Source organism: Platalea leucorodia (genome assembly GCF_965183815.1).
Source record: "Platalea leucorodia genome assembly, chromosome: 6".
Classification (NCBI taxonomy): domain Eukaryota; kingdom Metazoa; phylum Chordata; class Aves; order Pelecaniformes; family Threskiornithidae; genus Platalea; species Platalea leucorodia.
In genome coordinates, this window is record NC_138828.1 from 76,546,413 (window position 1) to 76,560,667 (window position 14,255).

At 45.6% G+C, this 14,255-nt stretch overlaps 1 long non-coding RNA gene across 1 annotated transcript; it reads right to left on the bottom strand.

Moving 5' to 3' along the window:
- Nucleotides 1-6,656: 6,656 nt before the first annotated feature.
- Nucleotides 6,657-12,761, bottom strand: LOC309592569. Its single transcript, XR_014228636.1, has 3 exons — nt 12,665-12,761; nt 7,218-7,311; nt 6,657-6,822 (listed from the first exon to the last, which is right to left on the bottom strand). It is a non-coding gene; the product is annotated as an uncharacterized lncRNA (long non-coding RNA).
- Nucleotides 12,762-14,255: the final 1,494 nt, after the last annotated feature.

Genomic DNA, 14,255 nt, shown 5'->3' on the forward strand with positions numbered 1-14,255 from the left:
CTGAGCCCTAAACTTGAGTAGCGGTTGATCCTTGCCAGCAGGAACATCTGTCACCCATGAGATGCACCTACTGGGTGCATTTTAGGAACTGCTCCTTGAGCATTGACTGCTCTGCACTGCCAGAGCCATTGAGCAAGCCGCGTAAGAGACCTGGTGTAGGGTCCCTAGGAAACAAGAGGTAGAGCAGTTCCCATCCTTAGTGGCATCCAAGCCTTGTTCGAGCACTTTGCAAAAGCCCACCTCTGCCCCTCACATGTCACAACAGGGCAGTCAAAGCGAAGAGCCAGAAGAGCAACAGCAGCACAGGGAGGCGAGTGGGGCAGGAGTCCACCAGCAGCCTGCATCTTCCAGACCCCTCCTCCCAACATGGCATGACCCCTAAACCACACCATATTTTCCAGGCAGTTAAGTGAGGCACTGAAACAGCACCTGGTGTGGTGGGCACAAGAAAGGATGTGTTTTTAAGGGGGGTATCTGTCCCCATGTTTGGGTACCTTGATGCAGGCCCACCTGGGCACAGCAGTGGGGAAGGTCTCCTTCCCAGTGACAGCTCGCCAGCAACACACGTCCCTCTGCTACGAGACCAGCAAACCTTCACCTGGGAGGCACAAGTTGTACCTGTAGTTAAGGATCAAACAGATGACAACTGTGAATGTACACGAGATGATGCTTAGGATGAGGGACGTGTCCCCTGTCACACCAGCGACGAAGCGGAGACGTGCAGGAAGTCTGTCTGTCTCTGCTTCACTGCTGCACAACGCAGAGGAGGAGCATCACACCAAATGCAACTGCCCAGAGAGAGTATGAGGTCTAAATGTTGTTAAAACTTACATCTATCAATGGCAGGAGTGGGAAGATATAAAAGTCTTTTCATTTACTGCAATTACAAAATTCATTAATGAGGTCCATGGTACTCTAATGCTCTTAATTGCTCTTAAAACAACAGCCTCCCAGTTACCAGGATTCATTTGTTCAGGATGCTATTCGCTGCGTGAGCATATTGAGAGGGCAAGCGACCTGAGAATCCACAGCATGTGAAGATCCTGCAGAACCGTGCCTACAGCCTGCAGGAAGAGCAAGCGCAATCCAGGAGATTAACCTCGTCACTACAGAGCCGTGTCCTGAGAGCAGCTTTTGAACAGGAAGCCGAAGCTCACAGTACCACTAATTGCAAGGTCAGGCCTAAAATTAGCCACGAAAAGCAACCCTCTGAAGAGAAGCTGAAGGGATATAGATCTGAAGGTAATACGGCGACACCAGGGAGTGATCGAGGAATGCAGTGGTTTGCAGGGAATTTGGAACTTGGGTATAGCAGGCAATAGGCATGCATGTGCAGGTACACGCACTTCTCCTTGTGCTAAAAAAAGAAGGGATTTTAGCCTTTATTAGAGGGTGAATGATGCAAAATAAGCTCTGCCTCCGAGCTTGCACCTCTCATTTTTTTATAAAGCAGAATTTTGACAATTTCCCCATGACTAAAATAGCTTTAAAACCACAAGTAATCTCTTTTAATAGGACTGAGGAGGCCAGGCCCTCTCTCTCTCCCCTGAGCAGTCCACTTGCTGATCATCAGAGCCCACTTTTGCCCTATTCCAACCACACTCAAACACAAAAAACAGTTCTTGGGGCAGGACACAGAGCCCGTGACACTGGCCACCCCAGTCAAATGCCTCTAATCACCAAGACGCACAGCTTGGCCCCAAAAGCACCGTATGATTGTCCTTCTTGCTTCTTCAAGTACCTCTTGTATGATAGAGTGGTCATCAAAAGGCACTTTATCTCCAGAGGTAACATCACCACTTTTCCCATGTGGCACCTGTGAGCTTTTACACCTTTTCAAAGGCCAGTCTTCTTGCAAGAAAGATATTCCAAAATACACAGGACACAAATTGTGCCTGGTGGTGTGCTGGGACCGATGGGAGGTCTCTGACAGCCCAGAAGATTTGTGCTACGTGCAAACCAGGAATTCATCCCCCCGGAGAGGGGACGGCTCAGCAGCACTCGCCACTGAGCAGAGAGGGTCTGGAAAAGGCAGTGAGGTGGAAATTGCCTGAAAGAGACACCAAGGCAAAGACGTGGCCTAGACCAGGGTGTTTTAGAGACAGTTATGTGCACTAAGTCATCTTTTTAAGATGAATCTCTGTGGCCGAGACTAGGAGCCAGTGTTGGGTGCAGGCAGGCTTTCCCCTCCCACACAAGATCCATCCTTTGATAACCAGACGCGGAATCCCCTAAACTCTCTGCACGGTGACAGCTCCTGGGCAGGCACAATGTGCAGTGGAAAAAGTTGACGAGCACAACCACCTCGTCACCGTCACTCAAAGAATGGGCGACAACTTATTTTGTGAACTGTTTTGAGGCTTCGTTTTGTTGCACCTACACACACCGGTGGCACAGCACCGCACCCCCTCCTACAAAATGTCAAAGCCTTCAACTCCTAAGAATAACCACCGGGGGGAAAAATCATGTGTGCTTACCAGCGTGACTCCTGTGCAGTGGGGATTGCACTGGTCTTGCCTTTCTCCTCAACGGAGGGTTTGCACTCACCTTGTCCTAAGTTTCCTCCTGGTGGGATCTCCTTTGACGGGCACTGGGCAAATATTAATTTTTACCTCTGTGGTTTCCAGGTGACTCTCTCAGGGAAAGTTTACTGGAGCTTTATCCTTCCTGAAATGGCAGCAAAGCCGAATAACCGCTTCCTCTTAGCACAGCTGAGGAACTTCAAACGTGCAGTATTGCAAAACAGCATGAGGACACTCTCCCTCCTGCCTCTGCTGTACTCTCTTGCGTGCATTAATATCAGTTGTTACACGCACTGGGCAATAACAAGGTTGGGAAATACTTCAGCAGTAAAAGCCACTCTCACAGCCTGGAAAGGCAGGCGAGTGCTAACTTTTACTCTTCCCTGCAGTCAGCTTGTGCCCTTGCCTTCCCAGCAGCTGTAAACAACCTAGACCCTGCAGTCACCAAAATTTATACCTGGACCTCTTTTAGAGTCGGGGCAACTGAATGATTTTGAGTCAAGCCCCAAAAGGATGCTTGCACTAAAACGTACTTGCAAGTATTTCTGTTTTGCTGCAATAGTGCAAAACCAAGTAATGAGAACAGATAGTAACTTCTAACAGAGATTTTCACAGAACTGATCTCTTAGGCTGCTTCCTTAACCAGAGGGGCACATAATGTCCCCAGCATCTACGCAAAAGGACCCCAGTGTCTATAAGTAAGAAGCTGGGCTTGTGTACCTCTTCAGCGATTCTTCTGAATCTTTGAGCAGTTTGTCTAAAGCTGGTGTTAATATTGTTATAAGGCTTAGTATTAAAGTGGCTAATGTTGGACTGGACTTTAAAAGTCAAATTCCAGTCTCCTCTATGCAGCTTTCAGCCCGGGGAAGACAGAGGGCTGTGACTCACTCAAGCGCTGTGCTTCGTGGCACCGTGCGCAACACAGGGGCACCCCTGCAGTTTTTCTAGAGATGGTGCTAACACAAACCAGAACAAGCATTTTGCAAACAGTGCAACCGTTTTGGCAGCGTTTCAATGAGACAACCCTGTGATTTCATGGAGAAAGCCCTGGGCTGGGTCCGCTAAAAATCTCAGCCTCGGGTCATCTGTACAGCCACTTTGTATGGTCCCAGGCTACAGACTGCATTGGGGCTCTTTTCATAGTTTTCCACATTATTTAAATGTTTTTCCTCCCTGTGGCTGACAAAGAATGAGCAAGCAGGAAGGCCTGGTTCTGTACCCAAGTTGTCTCAGCCCGTTTTTGCAAGGACCAGCAAGTTGCATCCACCTGTGCTTTCAGGCAGTCACCGATTTGACACGCCTGGGTTGAAGAGGCTAACTCTGAGGCCCGATGCACTGCCACAGTTTAAGGCTGTGCCCACATTTGGGGGTTATGTATTAATTACAATGATCGTGCAAATTTTTAAGTGCATTAAAAAACCCCCACAACTTTGAAAGCTATGTTGACTAAAAATCCCAGCTATAGAACAATGAGCGAGCCTCCAGCACGCCCAGTCCCATCCCGTTACTTGATGTCCACAAACGGGCCGTCGTTCAACACCCGCCTTGCTCAGTATATCAACGCGTCACTACGCCTATTTCCAAACAGGCATGGTTTGAATAGTGAAAGTTCAGCCACTAACGAGTTCAGGGAGCGCTTGCAGCAGCAACACAACCTGCAACAGCCTTTCAGGTCTTCAGTGCACCAAACCAGTACAACTTGTAGCTGCACAGTTGTTTATACTGGTGCAATTACTCCAATCACTGATGCAATTGCTCATGAGTCAGGATGAGTCCGGCCTACACAAGAGGCTGACAAGCTGACGCAAGTAATAAACTCAGACCCCGGTGTAAGCAGCGCAGGATCCTCCACACTTGGAAAGCCAGAATCTCTTTGAAGCGAGGACTACAGGTTCAGAAAACGTCAGCTTGTGTTTGTGTGTCTGGAGTTTGGGATTTTACCTCCAGCTCTTTGCAAGTGAGAGGTTAAATATGAAAGAGAATAATATAAACACATCAAAAGGCTATAAAAGCTTACTGATTTGGAAGCCAAGACTGACCATGAAGGAAGGGATTTTTTTAGGAAATAAATAGTAGAATAGCTTTTAAGCATGCATTAAATCAATAATGGAAAATTCTGTATGCATGCAAAAGTACTGATAGGAATTAAACTTCACAGAAAAGGACATGGGCATGGAGCCAGTACCTAAGGGAAACACAGAAAGAAACTTACTGGAACTTCTGAATGAAGACAGCAGGTCTAGGCATGAGTTATTTGTCTAAATCAAATTTATGACTGTCACAATCAATGTTGAGTTTGCAAAAATCACTAAATAGTTGAGCTTGGGGAGAGGAAAGTCTGAAGATTGCCTAGTCCAACCCCCTCCTGCTCAAAGCAGGGTCAGCTAGAGCAGGCTGCCTGGGGCTGTGGCCATTCACGTTCCAACCATCTCCAAGGATGAAGAGTTCACAACCTCTCTATGCAACCTGCTCCTGGGTTCACTCACCCTCACAGTAGAAAAGTATTTTGATTATCTTTAAATGGAATTTCATTTATTTCAACTTGTGCCCATTGCCTCTTGTCCTGTCACTGGGCACCACTGAGAAAAGTCTGGATCAGTCTTCCTTCACGTCAGATATCTGTACACCTTGGGAAGACCCTCCTGAGCCTTCTCTTCTCCAGGTTGGACAATCCCAGCTCTCACCTCTCCTCGTCTGACAGATGCTCCAAGGCCTGAATCATCCTTGTGGCCCTTTGCTGGACTCTCTCCAGTACATCCATGTCTCTCTCGTACTGGGGAGCCCAGAACCAGACTCACCGCTCCAGATGCATCTCACCAGTGCTGAGCAGAGGGGAAGAATCACCTCCCTCGACCTGCTGGCAACACTGCCTAATGGCAGCCACCTTTAGTACAATGGCAACGCTGACGGCTCATGTTCAACTTGCCTACCCCAGGTTAACCTCAGCTTGAGCTATTTGACACCAGCCAAGCAAAAAAAAAAAACCACACCCAAAACAAACAAAAATCAAAACACTTGTTGATTTTGATAAATTATTATTGTTAAAAAATAGACCTATTTCTCCCTTTCTCCTGCCCCGCCTCTGACCCCAATCCTGAGAGGGATTTTGTATATTTATTTATTAACTGTCACATTCAAAGTATTCAAGATCTACAGGTAAACAAATACCCTATAGAGATACACAGGAGACACCTAAAACCTCAGCTAAAGCAGTGGACAAAGAAGTGACATACTTATCTCAGGAACCAGTGCTGAATATTCAGAAAAAAGGCATATTTGGCACGGCTTCTAAAACAAACACTTCTTGAAGTGTTTATAAGAAAAATAACACAGTCCGTTGTTGGCAGGGATGGAGGGCGAAGAGGAAGGAAAGAAATCTTCCATGTTTTTCTGGCAGACTCTAGAAATTCCTTAATTCAAATGCACAGGCTTGTTTTGAAAACTCAGCTAACAGACTGGTAGAAAGTGAGAGAGCCTTGAAAAGCTGGGAGGTCTAATGCAGGTACCTCTTTTATAACTATGTCCCCTAAATCACAGCAAGTTAAAATCCTGATGGTATGGTTTCACTATACATACATTAGACCCTCTCCTTCTCCTGGCTGGATATTGATCAGAGTTATCACTTCTTTCCTGACTTCACAGTCCAAGACATTTGTATTTTTTTGCAACTTGTGAAGGTTTTAGGGTAAGCCTGGGGTACAGCAACTGTTTCCATTCTTTTGTTATGTCTGATTTCCTCAGGGCTCAGTTGGATGAGGTTTCTAAATGGCTCTCTTTGTAGCTGCTCTCCCATTTTGTGAATACGATGAATCACACCAGACCACGTGCAAACCAGTGGGCGATAACGTACAAATCCCTCACGCTTATTGTCGGCGCTTGTAGTATTCCCTGCTCTGTATCACAACGCTGACACAGCTCCATTGCTCACAAAGGTGAGGAAACAGCGACGTTGACTATAACCAAGCAGTCATTTTGGAAACCCTCCCATGAGTTTGTGTGTGCATCACAAACGTGACCTGCAACCTCTGTGCTTTCCTAGGCTGCACGAAGGCAGCCCAGAGATGTTGATCTACATCTACTGAAGAAATAGAGCAAGACCAAGCACAAAACACTTCTGTTGTTTTCTAAGCCAGGATCTGAATCGCTGGTACTTACAGTGAAAAAAAGAAGGGCATTGCTCACTACCGATGTTACTGAATTTCTGGTCTTAGTACGACAGTATACATAATTCCACTGAACGTCAGTGCGTCCATCTGAATCTCACTTGTGTGCATACCACATTCAGGACCCTGATATTAAACTGAAAGAGAAAGACAAAGGGAGGAGTTGGACTCTGATTGAGAGAAAAGGACTGAAATCTCATACAAGAAGTGCACAGTTCCTGCAGTCCTTACGAAAGTCAGCTGTAACAGGGTGGTTAACACAACAAACACAAGTGATAACAAGGGAGCGTGAACTTAAACTAAAGATTTGTTGGATACATTAGGTTTTTCAAAGTGACTGGCCTGATGCCAATCATCACAAAGTTTATAAGAAAAACAATTGGTTGAATTTTTTGAATTCCCAAAGATACTCAGTCTCTTTTGGGAAGTCATGGATGAAACTCCAGAAGCCTGGAAAGGACAAACATCTTTAAAATGAAACTAACTTCAATCCCCCCTCAAAGGAATAAGCAGATGATTTTTAAGTGCCTACCTGACAGCAAGGAGGTGATTTATTCCTGACAAATCCACGCTGGCTGCTACTCATGGTCAAACTGATTGTTTCCTCCTTTTTCGGGATAACAGCTCTTGTGGACAGAAGAAAAACAGTAGATACTGTGAGAGAGACCGAGAGTTTCAATGCCATTTTCACATGACATTTCAATACACAAACTCTGCAAAACATTATCTCAAGGGGTGCAAAAATCAGTCTGGGAGAATATATCAACAAGGCTCCTCAAAGGTTGGTCCTGGACCTAATCATCAAGTATTTTCATTACCACTTGGGACAGAGCAGATGTATTAAATATTAATGCAGATCCCAAACGAAAAGAAGGTGCCAGCACATTGGTGAAGGAAATCAGAACGGCTTTGGTGAATTGGGTAGGTGGTTTGGAAAACGCTGGCAATTCAGGAAGGACAAATGCAAAGTCACATAATTTCAGGACTAATGAATTGCATAAATACGTGACGAGGAATCACTAATGGGGCAATTCCTCAAAAAGGTTAAGAGGCTGGATTGAGTCACAGGCTGCTGCAAAGAAGCCAGACACCAAAGTGCAGAGGATAAACAGGAGAGCTGTCACCTGGATATGAAAAAATCCCTCTGCTCCGCGTGGTGTTAATAAAGTGCAGATGAAATACTGCATGGTGTTTTGAAAACTGTACAAGAAAAACACAGGGAAAAAACAATGGGACAAAGTACCACAGGACTTTCTAACAAAATATTATAAAATATGACAACAGAGCAGAAGATTGAGGGAAGTCCAGCTACATCCTTGCAGAAGGCAAGGAAATCACATGGCCTGCCTTCCAGTCTTTCCAGTACAGCAAATTTCATTAGTTTCCCTGATTGGAAAACTCTATGCAGCCTCCACTTGGTCCCTAGAAGAAGTTTACCCCCTTCTTCTGCCACTATGCTGTGTACTTCCCTCCTACAAGGAGCCTTTGCGGCCAGCGGAGCCTGCTGCAGCTCTCTGTCAGACATGACATGCATCACGCAGTACTTCTGCAACAACCTGAAAAAGAACGACGCCGTGCACCATCTCCCACGGCCGCTCACTACCTTGCCTGCAAAGAATCACCAAAATCCATGTATGCATATAGCAGAACAGTGTATATTTGATTAAATCATGCGCATATGTGCATCTACACCTGATGGCAAGGCAAGAACCTCTCCTGCCATAGGGTAGTGCTCTAAGCGACAAGTTGTTCAGGGATGCCTCTTCCATCCTGTCCTGATGAAGTTTTTCTGCTACACATGCAAATGCTGACAGGGGCACAGACAGGCTGTCTGGAAGGAGACCTAGACCTGACTCTACCGACCTGCAGACGGGCCCACTTTTCACCTCAGCCTTGTGGTTCATAGGGGCTCGCTCTTTCTGCATCTCCCCTAGAAGAGTCAACAGTTCAACTGAGGTTAAGTTTCAATAAAAGTTTTGGTTCTGCTAAGTTAGCTTTCTCCAAAATCAAACACAGCTTTTCAAAACCTCCCAAGTATCTCCAGGCCTGGTGTTCTCAAACCTTTCAAACATCTCACTCTGTTTCCATTGATTCCTCAAATACTGCCATTGGGAAATGACGTGGTTCCATGTTCTGTAAAGTGCACGCCTGGGAGCTGCATCGTTTGCACGCTTCCTCCAATCCAAGGATGCCAAATACAGACAAAAACTTTCAATCCCCATTGCACTAGTCAGGACTAGAGAAATTATAAAAAAAAGAGATTTTGTTCTTCCAGCCTCCAAAAACCTTCAGCTATGCAGATCCAAGTCATGTTTTCATGAAGCTGCGGTTTTACAAGAAGCTGAATCCCCTTTGCCAGCTCTTTGGTTCCTCTTTGCGCCCACCTTTTCCCTTCTCCACCCTTACAGGCTTAACCTTTTGTTCCTTTTTTCCTGGCTCTTGCGCAAGCTTTTCCACTAACCACCTTAGGGATGACTGACATACGGACACCTATTGTATACGTAGGGTCGGACTCAGCGATTGCATCTGTCTATCAGTTTATACCTTCCTGTTCCTTGACACGGTGGTAATGGAGTCACCTTAATATATTTAATCTGGGCTGGGCTTTAATCAGCACCGGTGACTAATGCAAAACAATTGGAGAGTTAGGAGGGGGGGAAAAAGAGTACACTCAAAGTTCCTGGATTTTTAATGCCTCAACCCAATTTCTCAGGCTCCTCTTTCTAGATCTCAGCCTCACAGCAGCGGGGCTTAATAACAGAGACTTGTAGTGTTTAAAGCTCCTCAGTTGCCTTAAAACACAGCTGAGACTGGAGTGACTTAGCACCTAAGTGTGACTCCAAGAAGCCTCCGCCGCCAGGGACTGCTCCGTGCCTGCGGCGGGCGGGGAAGGCGCAGAGCAGGAGGCTGCTGCAGCCTGCAGCAGAGCAGCGATGGGGTTTCACCGCCCACGGCGTGGGTGAAATGGGTCAGCACGCAGCGGGATGCAGGCAGGTCTGCAACGGCAGAACGTAGGCCAGCCTCAGAGCTTCCCAGTAACCCTGACTCGTCCAGTTTGGTGTTGCTAAAGGAATGCCCAGCATTGCTGCAAAAAAAGGACAGCATAGAAAGGCACTAGATTTATGGACAAGATGATCATGAGTGGAAGGGCTGACATGGAAGAAACGCCAAGAAAGCAATCCTGTCTTCAGCAGCACTGGTGAGAACTGTACATCTGGCTTCGCCTCCTGCTTCCCTGCAACGTAGCCCTGCACAGGCGGAGGGCGGCTGTCAGAGCAGGGAAAGGACAGGGCACTGCCTGTGCGCTGCTATGGCTGCCTCCCAGCTAAGGGGAGGTCTCTGGCTGCAGCCAGGTGCTCTGGCTTCATAAGCAGAGGTACCACGTACCCGAAACTGAGAGACATCTGCCACAGGGCTGACTCTTCTGCAGAAAGGAGAACACTTGAGAGGGATGAGAAAATTAAACAAAAGGGGCTGGTGGTCAAAATAAGAGGTGCTCCAGGTGGGGTCTCACCAGAGCAGAGCAGAGGGGCAGAATCACCTCCCCCGCCCTGCTGGCCAAGCTTCTTTTGATGCAGCCCAGGATACGGTTGGCTTTCTGGGCTGTGAGAGCACATTGCCGGCTCATGTCCAGTTTTTCATCCACCAATACCCCAAGCCGTTCTCCTCAGGGCTGCTCTCAATCCCTTCATCCCCCAGCCTGTATTGATACCAGGGGTTGCCCTGACCCATGTGCAGGACCTTGCACTTGTCCTTGTTGAACCTCATGAGGTTCACATGGGCCCACTTCTCAAGCTTGTCCAGGTCCCTCTGGATGGCTTCCCATCCCTCAGGTGTGTCACTGCACCACTCAGCTTGGTGTCATCTGCAAACTTGCTGAGGGTGCACTCGATCCCGCTATGTCATTGAGGAAGATATCAAACAGCATTGGCCCCAGTACGGACCCCTGAGGGACACCACTTGTCACTGATCTCCATCTGGACATTGAGCCATTGACCACTACCCTCTGGATGCGACCATCCAGCCAATTCCTTATCCACCGAACAGTCCACCCATCAAATCTGTATCCTTCCAATTTAGAGAGGAGGATATTGTGGGGGACTGTGTCAAAGGCTATACAGAAGTCCAGACAGATGACATCCATCCAAGGGTTTGTAGAAAGATGATATCTTTCACTAAACCAACTAATACCTTGGAAAAACCAGCTAAGCCTCTATCTCAGCTTGGTCTGAAAGAGTATTTCATCCTTTTCTATGTAATAAACGCAGCCTGTTGCATCTTTCCGAGACAGCAGGACCCCAGCATTGGCCTTACTTGTGGTAAGGCTGAAGAATTAGTTAAATTTTTCCTCCAATTTTTCCAAAAAAGAAAAAGATGAACAGTTTCAGAATAAGACTAGTGTTTCAGAACTCATTAAGATTCTTCAAAAATTTTATTAAAAGCTTAAACAATAGTACTGCAGTAATTTTCTCATAATAGTACCTCCAAGAGCTTTCCTGAACACCTACTTTTCTTAGCATACGTTTGGACCTTCCAGTACACTTGAACATATATATACAAAAGAGACCTGATGCTTAAAGTTTTTGTAGGATCAAGGATGTATCAGCACATACCATTGACATTTAAAGTTTCTTTATACTTCTACTCTCCCACAAAAACGAGAGTAGTTCACATCAGTAAAGCAAATGACAAAATCCCTCAGTTCCTGCAAAAACCACAGCACTTTCAATCCCTTAAGTCTGAGTTTGGGAAGGCTTTTGAAATCTAATTCCTCACATGCAGCACAGATCAGACTGTCAGGATCAGCTTCCTGTTTTCTTCTCAGCCCTTCTCCTTGTAGTCAAATGAAGAAAGTGATTTGCTTTTGTAATCCTGGGTATTATTAGTATTCTGAAGCACAACTCAGGTGTTTTTCTTTAGAATCAGAAGAGGAGTCAAAACAGTTTTAGGGAAGATTTTCCTTTCCGTTTCTCAGAGCTGTGTCGTTTGGGAGGGGAGAGAACAATGGAGGGAAATGGGTATGGAACTTGGAGAGGACCAATGACTATAACTTATAACAACGTAAAGCTATCCTATCCCTCTCTAGCAAGTCAGCTTTTGTGAAAATCACAAATCCATGTCTTAACTGATATGTATTGGCACGCCCTTCCACAGAAAGTCTGAACTAGTGCTTATAGGCAGAGTGTCTTTTGTGTGTCATTCAGGAAACGTTTTATCAGCTTTGCCGTTTCAAGGTTAGTTTTAAGCTCCCTGAACATACCAGGGCAGGCATCAGGTGCCAAGAAAAAAAGAAGTCGGGAATTAAAGATAGAAACCAAGGACGTTATGCTGACTTATAAATGCCTTTCTCGTCACGACTGTACAGCTTGGGTCGCCTTCTAATAATAAATGAGATGCAGACAACATACAAAATATATAGAAATGGAAGCAGACACAGAGATACAGAAAGGCTTCCACACAAGGAAAGATTAAATAAGCTCAAACTTCTCAAGGAGGAAGAGAGATGACTGATGTCTGAGGTTTATAAAATCATGAGTGAACAGGGTGGTGAACGGAGGATGAGTACTTGCTGGTTTTCATAATGCAAGAATTCAGTGTCAACCAGGGGGACAACCCAAAAAGTTATTGTGTAAAAAAAGGTATAAGCAGATTTGGGAACTCACTGCCATAGGATGTTTTTGATGGCAAAAGGATAAATTGTTTCAGAAATGAGCAGATGAATTGAAGGAAGAGAGCTGTGTTGGCTTTTAAGTGCAAGTGTGGATGCAGCATCTGGCTCAGAAGTCCCTAAATGACTAGCTGACGACAGCCAGCAGGGAATCCTCAGGGAAATAAGGTTAGAAATAGAGCAAATATACAGTCATCCCTATATTATTCATTGCTGGCCTCTGTCAGAGGCTGATCCTAGACTCTTTATCAAGGATTGCAGTTTTCATATTCTTGTATTAGCACGTAGAGAAAGGGAACAAAGCTGTGTACCTCTTCTTGTTTCTGGGAGGTTCCTACAGAAAGTCCGTCTTGGCCTGGAGGTTTGTATAACTGATTTTAGTCTTGTTCGTTCTAGCTGTCTCTGAAGATCTGGAAAACTGACATATCAGAGAAAAGAAATCAGATTAGTAGATGATGTAATTCATTTTGATAACTGTAAATTATCTGCCGATACACATGTAACACCACTACAGCATAACTACCTGTAGGACACACTGAAATTACTTAGTGTCTGATACTGCGTAATGCTCTTCAGGATCCAGATACCTCTTTACTCAATTTATTTCTGTAAAATACACCAAAAAGAGCCAATCAAGGTAACAATCCAGCTGAAAGGCTAGACATCCCTACAGCACAAAGCAAGCAGAAATGGTTGGTTTCTGGCCATTCATCTACCTTGCCTCCTTCCTTTAAAATCCCTGTAAGAATTCTATTTTTTTTATTTAAAAAAAAAAAAAAAAACCAAAACCTAAACCATCACCAGTTAGATTTTATTTTCAGGCCACCTTCAGCTAGTGTGTTCAGCAGAAGAAACAACATTTTGCTTAGTGTTTGCCATTCATTAAGAGTGGACCTTGGTATCATCAGCACAAAGCAAATAGCACAAACCCTCCCTTTCCTATTGTTTCTTTTAAAAGGGACTTTTTGAGGAATCCATTTTAATAGCCTTACTATAAATGCATCACTTGGTGAAGGTACTTGGAAGTAGTGCCCTTTACAACAGATACACTTGACTACTATCTGATCACGCATCTTGATGCGGCTAACAAAAGCCAGGAGAGCTCTTAAAGGTACCTGTGGCACAACACATCCCTCTCCACCCACCCCATAGATCTGCCACAGAGTCGCTGAATGGACCAGGGAACCTAAACTTGAAATTTTTAGTGTCTTCCCCACATCCTCCACCCCCAGGATTTTTTCTCTGAATGCCCACTGAATAACCTGGAGGAAGACACATGTATTGTGGTTTCCCATCTTCGCAGCAAAGTGAAATTCCCTTTGGTTAACCACCTGCTAGCTGTCTAACATGGCATTTGCTTCACAGTTAACCTTAACCAAAAGGCACACGGGCACCACAGCCGTGTTCGGCTCCCAAAACTCCACCGCTGGAGATTTTTACTTTTGAAAATCCGGGGACTTTGCATCTATTTGCTTGAGAGAAGGAGTCGCTTCCTGCAGTTCTTTGAGCATGCCCTCCCCACCCCCCTGTTTTACCCGTGTACTTTTGACCATGACCACGCAGAAGGACAGAACATTCACTTCCTTCTCCGGCCCGCTGAAATTCCCTGATTTCACCACGCGCAGCACGCTGCGGCGCCCGAGGACGCGGCGCAGGAAGCCGAGAAGCTCGCGTCTTAACGAGAGCCAGAGGACAACACAGCTGCCTGGGAAAGCATAATAGCCACTTCAATTTATTGAAGCAAGTTTTGCAAGTAGCCATGACCGAGGGCACATGCATACGCACAGGGACAAGCAGATTTATCATGAAGCCTGGAGTGACAGCTAGAACAAATGTTTACTGCCACAGCTACAAAGTTTTCCTAGAACATTGTGGTTTTAAACTTTTCATGTCACAAAGACT